The 15,738-nt window shown below is 44.1% G+C and overlaps 1 long non-coding RNA gene across 1 annotated transcript; it reads left to right on the top strand.

Moving 5' to 3' along the window:
• Window positions 1–2,141: 2,141 nt before the first annotated feature.
• LOC141325763 (uncharacterized) lies at window positions 2,142–3,636 on the top strand. The gene is made up of 2 exons (XR_012353841.1): window positions 2,142–2,239; window positions 2,447–3,636. It is a non-coding gene; the product is annotated as an uncharacterized lncRNA (long non-coding RNA).
• Window positions 3,637–15,738: the final 12,102 nt, after the last annotated feature.

Here is a 15,738-nt window from a genome sequence, read left to right on the forward strand (position 1 = left end):
AGGAGGTGAAGAAGACGTCTTGGTCTACATTGAGAGATCCGAAGAGACTCTGAGGAAAGGAGCGGTTCGTCGTCAGTTTCCCATCAAGTTAGCTTACGCCTGCACAGCCCACAAAGTTCAAGGCATGACAATGCAGTCTGCAGTAGTGTCCTTGAAGAAGATTTTTGAGCCAGGAATGGCCTACGTTGCCCTTAGCAGAACCACTTCCCTAAGTGGATTACACATCACAGACTTCGACGAGAAGAAGATATATGCAAATCCTGAAATCACAGCCTCTTTGCAGGCCATGAGGACAGCACCAGTCGAAGAAATTATGCCACTTCTGCGGCACGTTAGGGAGAACAGGCAGGAACATACACTCACCATCATTCACCACAACACAGAAGGACTTGGACCCCACATCGAGGACATCAGATTGCATCATGAGCTGCGTCACGCGGATATTCTCTGTCTGACGGAAACACACCTGTCCGGATCGTCTACTTCATCGGATCTCCAATTGGACGGATATAACCTATTTACCCGCAACAGACACGTCTCCTACTCCACGCATCAAGACATTGGGAAGAAGAACGGAGGTGGAGTCGCAATATATTGCAAGGAGCACATTCCAGCTCAGCCCCGGCAATATATACAAAATGTGACCGATCTGGAGTTCGTTGTCATCAAATTCTTTATTTCGCCAATAAAGGCAGCCATCGTAGCTGTGTATAGGCCGCCACAGTACAACGTTGGTGATTTTTTGACGAACCTGAAGGGTATGCTGGATTATCTTGACCTCGCACACGACGACCTTGTCATCATCTGTGGAGACTTTAATGAGGACCTCCTGCACACTGGGAAAAAACCTATTCTCGAGTTGTTTCAAGCTCGAGGATACACCCAAGTGATTACAGCAGCGACGACGGACAAACACACACTACTCGATCACATCTTCATTTCAAATCCGGACCTCTGCCTTCAGTCGGGTGTTATACAGAGCTACCACAGTTACCACAATCCTGTGTACTGTGTTTTGCGTTTGACATAGGTGGTTTTGTTTCGGTTGTCGTTGGGAAATGTTTTGCAGTGTAATGCCAACGGGTTGGCTTGCATGGTTGTGTTTATGTGTTATGCCATACAGAACCGTTGGGACCAAGCATGCATTAACGGTGCGGGTTGGGCTTTCCGACAGCCTTAGCCAACGGGTTGGCGTGTATGGTCGAGTTTTGGTGTTAGGCCATACGGAACCGTGGCACTGTGCATTCATTAACGGTGCCAGTGGGCTCAGAACAGCCTTAGCCAACGGGTTGGCGTGTATGGTTGAGTTTTGGTGTTAGGCCATACGGAACCGTGGCACTGTGCATTCATTAACGGTGCCAGTGGGCTCAGAACAGCCTTAGCCAACGGGTTGGCTCGTATGGTTGAGTTTTGGTGAGACGTATGGTAGTCTTGAGGTTTTGTGGCGCTGAGCTACCAGGATAGAAGAGCAGTACCTACAGCAGCAGGAAGGACGAAGATAGAAGTAGACTGGCAGCTTCAGGGAGGACACTGGCAGCAGCACCAGCGATAGACAGGATACAGTGAGCTCCAGGGAAGCAGTAAGTGAGTAACAGCACTAACATGAAGATAGCAAGGTAAAGGGGGAGGTAGTAAGACAATATTATATTAGAAGTTTTAACTTGAATTTGTTCGACAATCTGTACTAAATGTATTATATGCAGTTCACTGTTATTCTGTCATTAATATGTGCCCTTCTGTAAAGTTGCAGGAAGAGACAAAAGCAGTCCTGTCCAAGACTGGATGCTACTCTGCAATATACCATCCAAAGCTAAGTGTTTAAACATTTTGATTCAGTCACTGTACTACTACACATCATAACCACATTTGTAGGAAAATGTTAATCCTAATCTCATTTTGATGTTGATGTTTTTCAGCAGTTGTGCAGTTGAAGTCAGAATGCCTGAGAAGATCAAGTGTGCTACAACACTAATGATGACAGGTAAGCATAAGATTAGAATTGGTTTAGAAGTTTGGAAGATTGTTTTGTGACTAAATAAAAATTAGTAGTGTCTTTCTGTAGAGTTAAGTTGTGAATTTACTTTTATTTACTAGTTTATTAGTATTTGTGTATGATAATGATCCCATTATTCATGTATTATAGACAGGATGGGACCAGTTGGTTATGGCACTGAAGACCGAAGCAAGGACAATGCTGAAGACAGAAGAAGCAGAGAAATAAGCATACTAAAGCACTGATGTAAGTTCATAAATACTTCTAGTAAAATCTAGTGTTTCAGTCCATTTTATTATACACTGAGCTTAGAATTTTAAAGTGTAAATGGTTCTCTTGCAAGACAAATCACACCTGTCTTTCAAACTTTGTTTTTCATAAGTCTTGTGGAGTCAAAACAATACAAATGAATTCACTAACGGTATCACATCTGTTATACTTCCTCTACCACAGGACATCCAGCCTGTGAGACGAGTCAGATCCAGTGGCTAGATGGCGGGAGATGCTTCAGTAGTCAACTTCCTTCATCTAATAATCGGATGACCAGTTAATCTCATATGTTTAGAAATTATTTAACCATATAACATAATTGTTATATGTTTGTATAATTTCTAAATATATTAATATTTCATATATTGGGTCAATTGATTTACATAATTGGCTTATTTCTAAATATATTAATATTCCATATATTAGGTTAAATGAATGTGTTTTTGCGATGTCTGCGCCATGCCAGAAGAGGATGGGTGTCCCCCTTTGTTGAGTCAGGTTCCTCTCAAGGTTTTTACCTCCTAACTTTATGGAGTTTTTTCCTTGCCACTGTCGCCATTGGCTTGCTCACTGGGGGTGTTGTGCCAGATCCTGTCTCTCTCGGGTCCTTTCCAACTAGGGTTTCCAAAACAGGCGTTTTTGAGTTGATTAAAATTGTATAAATAATTAGGTAATATTAAATTAAATATAAAGGGCTGCACAATTATTCAGAATTAAAAAAAATCCATGTAATGGCTCAAAACTAAAACAGCTGCAATTCATTAAAACACTGTATAAGTGTATATACCTGTCTAAAAATATAATGTGTATCTATCTAAACATCGGCATGTATCTACATTTATTTATGTGACTGTATATATCTTTATTAATTTATATGTAACTGTCTGTATATGTATATGTATGTATATATATATATATATGCTAAATAATTTATAAACATATCAATTAATAATTAATTCAAAATAATACTTCAGTGATGTTTAAAATGATAAAAGTGTTTTACAATTTAGAGCTTAGCTATATTATATTTATTTTATATATTATATATTGAGTAACATATGTTATATATTATATTAATATATTTATTATAATTCTGTAAAGTAAAATGGTCATATATTCATATTTTATTTTATTATACAGTACAATTTCACATTGCAACAGTAATATTTCTGTTTTCATTTTTATAATTTTAATAGTGGTAATACAATAAGACTATAATATTTAAATGCTTTCACTAAAATAATATTTACTGGTATTCAATAAAACACTTTAGGATCTAGATGCGTGACTGGGATCAGGATTGGTGGACAGGATTTGGCACAACAGGTGCTTTTCTTAATAATTTTAATAAACATTTTAGGTGAATTGGCAAATCAAGTCTGTTTGTCTTTATTGAATGGTACATTGAGATGGTAAGAACTTACTTTTAAATAAGGTTTATACATTTCTGTAAATGAAGACCACATTAAGTGTAAATATTTATTTATTGTTGTTTTATAATTCTGCAAATTAACTGATACTTATCTAATTCAAGACCACAATATGTCTGCATATCCAATAAGCAAACTTTAGTCTCTAAACCTGCAAAAATCACACTCTTGATCTGCACAGGTATCATTTGAGTTTTCACTTCCTGGATTGCTGTTATAACTCAGAGGAAGATCATTCACTGCTTATATGTCACTCATATGTTTAACTGCATGCTAGTACTACTCATACTATTTTTAGTCTGTCTTTCTGTGGCAGAAATAATACAAGTACTATGTAGGTTTGTTGTTCTAAATTCAGCAACATTGCATTTTTTATAACCTGCCTTGTCACATATGATAACAAACGTCCGCTTTACTTTCACTTTGTGCTCAATACATAACAAACAGATAAACATTTCTACATGATTGTACAGCCAATAGAATCACACTTTCACTATGCAGCCTGTTCACAAACTTTTGTGGTGAGTGAAATCTGCAATATTGCAATGTTTGTTTTTTTTAAATTGATGCACATTTATTTAATCATATATGCACCTCACTGAAAACGAATGACAAACATAATTTTGTAGATATATAGTAGTCAACATTTAAAGTGGATCAAAACCTTTCATAAAATTTGTCCTAAAAGCAAAAAGAGTGCCTATTCTAGTCTTAGGACCACTTTGATGACCTTCAGATATTGAGTACTATATAGTATTTTTTTATGTATGTACTAATAGCACTTACAAGGTTTTAAAAAAATATATATATCATTTCCATTGTCTGAAAATTGAACTCCATCCAACCTGAACAGTTTACTTTTCTTCTCTGTTATATCTTTATTATTGATGAACACTCCACCAATGTCAGTCATGTATTAAGTTCCTGGCTTTGTTCATCTTCTCCGGAAAAAAGTATTGTGGTATTGGTGCTGAAATTGCTTAAAGGTCCTCATTGGAGTGCTGAAAGGTTGAGAGCATGACATCCAGAAGCTGGCTCTATCTCGTGCCTTCCTTCCCCAGTCTCTGGAGTATTCTGGAGACCCAGGTTTGGTTAACAGGTGACCTCAGCTGTCCTCTCAGCCCACTTGATATAGCTGTGACCGACAACTAGTACAATTTTCTCTAAAATATTGTGTTAAAACTATTTATTAATGCATTTATTTATTTTTTATCAATTATAAGCTAAATGAAAACCCGAAAACGGAGTGTCTATTTGTAAAAACTCCGCCCACCAATGTGTGATGGGGCTGGTCAAGACTACAAAAAATGGCTATTTAACGTCAGCTTCTGTGGTGTTGCGGGGAAAGCGCGCGTAGAACTTTTTTTCGACGCGGTCGACCCGGGTTCGATTCTGCCTTCTGGCAAGTTTTTTTTCTCCCTTTACAAATCTCATATCATATGGGAAAGACATTTATTTTGAATAAAAATGAAGAAAATAATCGAAAAGTTAAAAATAAAGTATTCATTAGTTTTTAGGGTAGGTGTATTGTCCCAAATAAGACAGCATCCATTTAATAAGTTGAATTAAAACTATCACTTACACTCAAAACATAATTACTGCATACTGTTTTAATGTACTACAATACTGATGTGCAGATAATTAGGCCTTTTTGCAAGAAGTATTATAAATAATAGAAAATCCTGCTATTTTAACAGTGTAAATAAGATCTATACTTATTTGCACTTAATGTAAATAGAACTCATTGCTATTTGCACTTAGTGCAATCACATCAGTAAGCCATATCTTAGCACCAGAACATCGTACGGACATGGGGTTGGGTTCTTTTGACTCAGGTGGGAAATCACTTTGTAAATATCACCATGATAAATGTGTACCCACACCCTAGCAACCATTTAGAGCAACCTAGAAACCGTATAGCAACATAAGGAAGCCATATCTCAGCTCCACATCATAATACAGACATCATGGGCTACAGGGCCGAGTTTTGCCACTTGCAAAGTATTACTATTACTGTTCGCCCTGACAAAACTTCGGCGCGTAACTCGTCCCACACCGTTTGTCATAGATCCATGAATGAGGTGTCAAATCGACCGGCTCATTGAGGAGAGGTGTGCTATGACTTTTCTAGGCGATTGAACCTACAATCTTCACACAGCGTACAAAAAAAGTGTGCAAAAAAAATCCCATAGACTTACAATGGCAGAATGAGTGTGAATTTGAATCTCAACTGTCACTTTCTCACACACACACACACAGGCCCATAGGAACTTCGGCGCGTAACTCGTCCCGCACCGTTTGTCGTAGACCCATGAATGAGGTGTCAAATCGTGCGGCTTATTGAGAAGAGGTGTGCTATGACTTTTTGAAGTGATCGGGCGTACGATTATCATAAAGCGGGTGAGAAATTTGGGCAAAATCTCCTATAGACTTAACATTGCCATAAAATTTGTGAGATCATATCTTTAGATCAGAAAGTCATAGAGGTTTGTAGGTTTTGACTCGGCCTATAAGTAGTGACCTATGATCTTCATAGCCACACCCTAGCAACCAATTACGTCACCCTAGCAACCGAAGGCCGAGTTTTGCCACTGCAAGCACCACTCACATTTTCTTCAGGAAATGTACATATCTAGTTAGTGGTGCTTGCCATAGGCAAAGCATCACTATTACTATCTCACATACTTATTATTCTTCTTCTTCTTCTTCTTCTTCTTCTTCTTCTTACTTCTTCCGTACGTTTTTCGGCGCGTAACTAGTCCCGCAGTTTTTGTCGTAGACCCTCGAAACGGGCGTCAAATCGTGCGTCCTATATAGACTCGGTGTGCTATGACTTTTATAAGGGATCGGGGGTACGATGATGTCACACGGGGCAAAAAACCACCCCAAAATTTACAACGACAATGCATTACGGCCAACTTTAACGGGACGTAGCGCAGACCCAGAATTTCGTAGAAACACGTGATTCACCACAACTGGAGAGGCTGTCAAGCTGTGCAAGAATACATCTCGCAATGGGGTGTAAGTTGTACCCCTGGGGCGCAAATGCCCCTCTTTCATTCAAATTTTGGCGCGCCCCTTGTCCCGCAATTTTTGTCGTAGACCCTCGAAATGGGCGTCAGATTGTGCGGCCAATATGGGAATGTAGATCCCCGACTTTTATAAGCGATCAGGGGTACGATGATGTCACCTGGGGTAATAATTCGGCCCCAAAATCCCATAGACAACGCATGGGGACGAATTTTGACGGAACATAGCGCCAAGCAAGAATTTCGTAGAAACACGTGATTCGCCACATCTGGAGAGGCTATCAAGCTGTGCGAGAAGACTCCTCGCAATGGGGTAAAAGTTGTACCCCTGGGGTGCAAGAGCTCTCCAAATTTGCCCCATTGACTTTCTATGGTAAGGGACGTCCCATGAAAACCCATTGTAATTTACATAGGGATATTGCATTGGGCATAACTCAGCATCACATTGGCCTAGAGACATGGAGGCGGGCTCATTTTACTCAGATGGCCAATCAGACTCTCCGGATCATCATGAAGGTGTCAAGCCACGCCCTAGCAACCATTTAGGGCGCCCTAGCAACTGATCCCATAGACTTCCATTATAAGGGCCCAGATGCATATCTCTGGATCAGAGTGTCATAGAGACATGGGGGCGGACTCCTTTGAGTCGGGGCAGCAAACGCCCAATCACCAATCAACATTGACACTCCCTAGCAACCAAACAGAGTACCCTAGCAACCCAAAGCCACACAGGCATATCTTCAGACCTGAATGTCACAGAGACATGGGGGTTGGTTTATATCACTCATACTGGCAACTACACTTTACAGTGTCGTCATTGGCCACTCCCTAGCAACCAAACAGAGTACCCTAGCAACCCAAAGCCACACAGGCATATCTTCACACCTGAATGTCACAGAGACATGGGGGTTGGTTTATATTACTCATACTGGCAACTACACTTTACAGTGTCATCATTGGCCACTCCCTAGCAACCAAACAGAGTACCCTAGCAACCAATTAGCAAGACCTATATTTTTGTATCAGAATGTCGCATAGACATGGGAGTTGCTACTTTTGACTCATGCTAGCAAACTCTCAACATGCTACACATGCTAGCACTCAATAGCTTCATGCTAATAGCAATTAGCTAAGGGCTAATCAGTCAAAGACCTCTATAACACTCCATAGTAATGATCTTTGACAAGTAGCAACTGCCTACCAATGCCCTAGCAACTACCCCGGGTACCTTAGCAACGGCCCTAGCAACCACCCAAGTACCCTAGCAACCACATAGCAACGGCCCTAGTAACCACCCAAGTACCCCAGCAACCACCCTGGGTACCCTAGCAACTGCCCTAGCAACCACTCCGAGTACCCTAGCAACCACATAGCAACACCCTAGCAACCACCCTAGGTACCCTAGCAACCACATAGCAACACCTTAGCAACCACCCTGGGTACCCTAGCAACGGCCCTAGCAACCACCCCGGGTACCTTAGCAACCGCATAGCAACACCCTAGCAACCACCCCGGGTACCCTAGCAACGGCCCTAGCAACCACCCCGGGTACCATAGCAACCGCATAGCAACACCCTAGCAACCACCCCAGGCACCCTAACAACCACATAGCAACACCCTAGCAACCACCCCGGGTACCCTAGCAACCACCCCAGGTACCCTAGCAACCGCATAGCAACACCCTAGCAACCACCACGGGTACCCTAGCAACCGCATAGCAACACCCTAGCAACCACCACGGGTACCCTAGCAACCGCATAGCAACACCTTAGCAACCACTCTGGGTACCCTAGCAACGGCCCTAGCAACCACCCGGGTACCCTAGCAACCACCCCAGGTACCCTAGCAACGGCCATAGCAACCACCCCGGGTACCTTAGAAACTGCATAGCAACACCTTAGCAACCACCCAGGGTACCCTAGCAACCGCATAGCAGCACCCTAGCAACCACCCCGTGTACCCTAGCAACTGCATAGCAACACCCCAGCAACCACCTCGGGTACCATAGCAACGGCCCTAGCAACCATCATGGGTGCCATAGCAACTGCATATCAACACCCTAGCAACCGAGGGCCGAGTTTTGCCACTGCAAGCACCACTCACATTTTCTTCAGGAAATGTACATATCTAGTTAGTGGTGCTTGCCATAGGCAAAGCATCACTATTACTATTCGACATACTTATTATTCTTCTTCTTCTTCTTCTTCTTACTTCTTCCGTACGTTTTTCGGCGCGTAACTAGTCCCGCAGTTTTTGTCGTAGACCCTCGAAACGAAGTCAAATCGTGTGTCCTATATAGACTCGGTGTGCTATGACTTTTATAAGGGATCGGGGGTATGATGATGTCACACGGGGCAAAAAACCACCCCAAAATTTACAACGACAATGCATTACGGCCAACTTTAACGGGACGTAGCACAGACCCAGAATTTCGTAGAAACACGTGATTCACCACAACTGGAGAGGCTGTCAAGCTGTGCGAGAACACATCTCGCAATGGGGTGTAAGTTGTACCCCTGGGGCGCAAACGCCCCTCTTTCATTCAAATTTTGGTGCGCCCCTCGTCCCGCAATTTTTGACGTAGACCCTCAAAATGGGCGTCAAATTGTGCGGCCAAAACGGGAATGTAGATCCCCGACTTTTATAAGCGATCAGGGGTACGATGATGTCACAGCCAATTTTTATTCGGCCCCAAAATCCCATAGACAACGCATGGGGACGAATTTTGACGGAACGTAGCGCCAAGCAAGAATTTCGTAGAAACACGTGATTCGCCACATCTGGAGAGGCTATCAAGCTGTGCGAGAAGATTCCTCGCAATGGGGTAAAAGTTGTACCCCTGGGGTGCAAGAGCTCTCCAAATTTGCCCCATTGACTTTCTATGGTAAGGGACGTCCCATGAAAACCCATTGTAATTTACATAGGGGTTTTGCATTGGGCATAACTCAGCATCACATTGGCCTAGAGACATGGAGGCGGGCTCATTTTACTCAGATGGCCAATCAGACTCTCCGGATCATCATTAAGGTGTCAAGCCACGCCCTAGCAACCATTTAGGGCACCCTAGCAACTGTTCCCATAGACTTCCATTATAAGGGCCCAGATGCATATCTCTGGATCAGAGTGTCATAGAGACATGGGGGCAGACTCCTTTGAGTCGGGGCAGCAAACGCCCAATCACCAATCAACATTGACACTCCCTAGCAACCAAACAGAGTACCCTAGCAACCCAAAGCCACACAGGCATATCTTCAGACCTGAATGTCACAGAGACATGGGGGTTGGTTTATATCACTCATACTGGCAACTACACTTTACAGTGTCGTCATTGGCCACTCCCTAGCAACCAAACAGAGTACCCTAGCAACCCAAAGCCACACAGGCATATCTTCACACCTGAATGTCACAGAGACATGGGGGTTGGTTTATATCACTCATACTGGCAACTACACTTTAGAGTGTCGTCATTGGCCACTCCCTAGCAACCAAACAGAGTACCCTAGCAACCCAAAGCCACACAGGCATATCTTCACACCTGAATGTCACAGAGACATGGGGGTTGGTTTAAATCACTCATACTGGCAACTACACTTTACATTGTCGTCATTGGCCACTCCCTAGCAACCAAACAGAGTACCCTAGCAACCTAAAGCCACACAGGCATATCTTCTGACCTGAATGTCACAGAGACATGGGGGTTGGTTTATATCACTCATACTGGCAACTACACTTTACAGTGTCGTCATTGGCCACTCCCTAGCAACCAAACAGAGTACCCTAGCAACCGAAAGCCACACAGGTATATCTTCACACCTGAATGTCACAGAGACATGGGGGTTGGTTTAAATCACTCATACTGGCAACTACACTTTACAGTGTCGTCATTAGCCACTCCCTAGCAACCAAACTGAGTAACCTAGCAACCAATTAGCAAGACCGATATCTATATATCAGAATGACGCATGGACATGGGAGTTGCTACTTTTGACTCATGTTAGCTAACTCTCAACATGCTACACATGCTAACACTCAATGGATACATGCTAATAGCAATTAGCTAAGGGCTAATCAGGCAAAGACCTCTATAACACTCCATAGTAATGATCTTTGACAACTAGCAACTGCCTACCAATGCCTTAGCAACTACCCCGGGTACCTTAGCAACGGCCCTAGCAACCACCCGGGTACCCTAGCAACCGCATAGCAACGGCCCTAGTAACCAACCAATTACCCCAGCAACCACCATGGGTACCCTAGCAACGGCCCTAGCAACCACTCCGAGTACCCTAGCAACCACATAGCAACACCCTAGCAACCACCCCAGGTACCCTAGCAACCACATAGCAACACCTTAGCAACCACCCTGGGTACCCTAGCAACGGCCCTAGCAACCACCCAGGGTACCCTAGCAACCGCATAGCAACGGCCCTAGCAACCACCCCGGGTACCCTAGCAACCGCATAGCAACACCTTAGTAACCACTCTGGGTACCCTAGCAACTTTTTTGAAGCGATCGGGTGTACGATTTTCGTAAAGTGGGTGAGAAATTTGGGCAAAATCTCCGATAGACTAACATTGCCATACAATTTGTGAGATCATATCTTTGTTTTAGGTTTTTGGGTTTGGACTCGGCCTATAAGTAGTGACCTATGATCTTCATAGCCACACCCTAGTGACCAATTACATCACCCTAGCAACCGAGGGCCAAGTTTTGCCACCGCAAGCACCACTCACATTTTCTTCAGGAAATGTACATATCTAGTATTACTATTACTGTTCGCCCTGACAAAACGTCGGCGCGTAACTCCTCCCACACCGTTTGTCGTAGATCCATGAATGAGGTGTCAAATTGACCGGCTCATTGAGGAGAGGTGTGCTATGACTTTTCTAAGCGATCGGACCTACGATGTTTGCACAGCGGAGGAAAAAGCGGGCTAAAAAATCCCATTGATTTACAATGGCAGAATGTCTGTGGATTTGAATCTCAACTGTCACTTTTTCTCACACACACACACACACACACAGGCCCATAGGAACTTCGGTGCGTAATTTGTCCGGAACCGTTTGCCGTAGACCCATGAATGAGGTCTCAAATGTTGCGGCTTATTGAGGAGAGGTGTGTTATGACTTTTTGGAGCGATTGGATCTACGATGTTCAAACAGTGCACGAAAAAGTGGTTAAAAATATCCCATAGACTTTCATTGGCAGAATGTTAATGCAGGCCCATAGGAACTTCGGGGTGTAACTCGTCCCACACCGTTTGTCGTAGACCCATGAATGATGTCTCAAATCGACCGGCTTATTGAGGAGAGGAGAGCTATGAATTTTTTAAGCGATCGGGCGTACGATTATCGTAAAGCGGGTGAGAAATTTAGGGAAAGTCTCCTTTAGACTAACATTGCCATACAATTTGTGAGATCATATCTTTGGATCAGAAAGTCATAGAGGTTTGTGGGTTTGGACTCGGCCTATAAGAAGTGACCTATGATCTTCATAGCCACACCCTAGCGACCAATTACATCACCCTAACAACCGAGGGCCGAGTTTTGCCACCGCAAGCACCACTCACATTTTCTTCAGGAAATGTACATATCTAGTTAGTGGTGCTTGCCATAGGCAAAGCATCACTATTACTGTTGTGCGTGCTTATTATTATTCTTATTCTTATTATTCTTCCGTGCAGATTTTCGGCGCGTAACTAGTCCCGCAGTTTTTGTCATAGACCCTCGAAACGGGTGTCAAATCGTGCGGCCTATATAGACTCGGTGTGCTATGACTTTTATAAGCGATCGGGGGTACGATGACATCACACGGGGCGAAAAAGCGCCCCAAAAACGTCCCATAGACAATGCATTGTGGCAAACTTTGACGGGACGTAGCACCGAGCGACAATTTCGCAGAAACACGTCATTCGCCACATTTGGAGAGGCTATCAAGCTGTGCGAGAACACACCACTCAATGGGGTATAAGTTGCACCCCTGGGGCGCGAAAGCACCCCAAAGTCGCCCCATTGACTTACTATGGTGAGGCGCGGCCCATGAAACACATGCGTTTTTCCTACTATGGTAATTTACATAGGGATTTTGCATTGAACATAACTCTGCATCACAGTGTCATAGAGACATGGGGGCGGGCTCATTTTACTCAGACAACCAATCAGACTCTCCGGATCACTGTGAAGCAGTCAAGCCACGCCCTAACAACCATTTACAGCACCCTAGCAACTGATCCCATAGACTGCTATCATAATGACCCATATGGATATCTTTGGACCACAGTGTCATAGAGACTTGGGGGTGGGCTCGTTTGATTCGGGCCAATGGTGAATCACCAATGACACTTCCTATCCACGCCCTAGCAACCATTATCAAGCACCCTAGCAACCAAAACCCACACAGGCATATCTTTAGATCTGAATATCACAGAGACATGGGGGTTGGTTTATATCACTCATACTGGTAACTACAATTTACAATGTTGTCATTGGCCACTCCCTAGCAACCAAACAGAGTACCCTAGCAACCCAAAGCCACACAGGCATATCTTCACACCTGAATGTCACAGATACATGGGGGTTGGTTTATATCACTCATACTGGCAACTACACTTTTCAGTGTTGTCATTAACCACTCCCTAGCAACCAAACAGAGTACCCTAGCAACCCAAAGCCACACACGCATATCTTCACACCTGAATGTCACAGAGACATGGGGGTTGGTTTAAATCACTCATACTGGCAACTACACTTTACATTGTCGTTATTGGCCACTCCCTAGCAACCAAACAGAGTACCCTAGCAACCCAATGCCACACAGGCATATTTTCAGACCTGAATGTCACAGAGACATGGGGGTTGGTTTATATCAATCAAACTGGCAACTACACTTTACAGTGTTGTCATCGGCCACTCCCTAGCAACCAAACAGAGTACCCTAGCAACCTAAAGCCACACAAGCATATCTTCAGACCTGAATGTCACAGAGACATGGGGGTTGGTTTATATCACTCATTCTGGCAACTAGACTTTACAGTGTTGTCATTTGCCACTCCCTAGCAACCAAACAGAGTACCCTAGCAACCCAAAGCCACACAGGCATATCTTCAGATCTGAATGTCACAGAGACATGGGGGTTGGTTTATATCACTCATACTGGCAACTACATTTTACAGTGTCGTCATTGGCCACTCCCTAGCAACCAAACAGAGAACCCTAGCAACCCAAAGCCACACAGGCATATCTTCGCACCTGAATGTCACAGAGACATGTGGGTTGGTTTAAATCACTCATACTGGCAACTACACTTCACAGTGTCGTTATTGGCCACTCCCTAGCAACCAAACAGAGTACCCTAGCAACCTAAAGCCACAAAGGCATATCTTCAGACCTGAATGTCACAGAGAGATGGGGGTTGGTTTAAATCACTCATACTGGCAACTACACTTTACAGTGTCGTTATTGGCCACTCCCTAGCAACCAAACAGAGTACCCTAGCAACCCAAAGCCACACAGGCATATCTTCAGACCTGAATGTCACAGAGACATGGGGGTTGGTTTATATCACTCATACTGGCAACTACACTTTACAGTGTTGTCATTGGCCACTCCCTAGCAACCAATCATAGTACCCTAGCAACCAATTAGCAAGACCTATATTTTTGTATCAGAATGTCGCATAGACATGGGAGTTGCTACTTTTGACTCATGCTAGCAAACTCTCAACATGCTAAACATGCTAGCACTCAACAGCTTCATGCTAATAGCAAATTAGCTAAGGGCTAATCATGCAAATACCTCTATAACACTTCATAGTAATGATCTTTGACAAGTAGCAACTGCATACCAACGCCATAGCAACTAGCCCGGTTACCTTAGCAACGGCCCTAGCAACCACCCAAGTACCCTAGCAACCGCATAGCAACGGCCCTAGTAACCACCCGAGTACCATAGCAACCGCATAGCAACACCTTAGCAACCACCCTGGTTACCCTAGCAACTGCATAACAACACCCTAGCGACCACCCTGGGTACCCTAGCAACCGCATATCAACACCCTAGCAACCACCCTGGGTACCCTAGCAACGGCCCTAGCAACAACCTCGGGTACCCTAGCAACCACCCTGGGTACCCTAGCAACGGCCCTAGCAACCACCCCGGACACCCTAGCAACAGCATAGCAACACCCTAGCAACTACCACGGGTACCCTAGCAACGGCCCTAGCAACCACCCAAGGTACCCTAGCAACCGCATAGCAACAACCTAGCAACCACCCCGGGTACCCTAGCAACCGCATAGCAACACCTTAGCAACCACCCTGGATACCTTAGCAACGGCCCTAGCAACCACCCCGGGTACCCTAGCAACGGCCATAGCAACCACCCCGGGTACCTTATAAACCGCATAGCAACACCCTAGCAACCACCCCGTGTACCCTAGCAACCGCATAGCAACACCCTAGCAACCAGCCCAGGTACCTTAGCAACGGCCCTAGCAACCATCATGGGTGCCATAGCAACTGCATATCAACACCCTAGCAACCGAAGGCCGAGTTTTGCCACTGAAAGCACCACTCACATTTTCTTCAGGAAATGTACATATCTAGTATTACTATTACTGTTCGCCCTGACAAAACTTCGGCACGCTACTCCTCCCACAACGTTTGTCGTAGATGCATGAATGAGGTGTCAAATCGACCGGCTCATTGAGGAGAGGTGTGCTATGACTTTTCTAAGCGATCGGACCTACGATGTTCACACAGCGGAGGAAAAAGTGGGCAAACAAATCCCATTGATTTACAATGGCAGAATGTCTGTGAATTTAAATCTCAACTGTCACTTTCTCACTCACACACACAGGCCCATAGGAACTTTGGTGCGTAATTTGTCCGGCACCGTTTGCCGTAGACCCATGAATGAGGTGTCAAATGTTGCGGCTTATTCAGGAGAGGTGTGCTATGACTTTTCGGAGTGATTGGAGCTACAATGTTCAAACAGCGCATGAAAAAGTGGGCAAAAA

Source organism: Garra rufa, chromosome 1 (assembly GCF_049309525.1).
Source record: "Garra rufa chromosome 1, GarRuf1.0, whole genome shotgun sequence".
NCBI classification, from domain to species: Eukaryota; Metazoa; Chordata; class Actinopteri; order Cypriniformes; family Cyprinidae; genus Garra; species Garra rufa.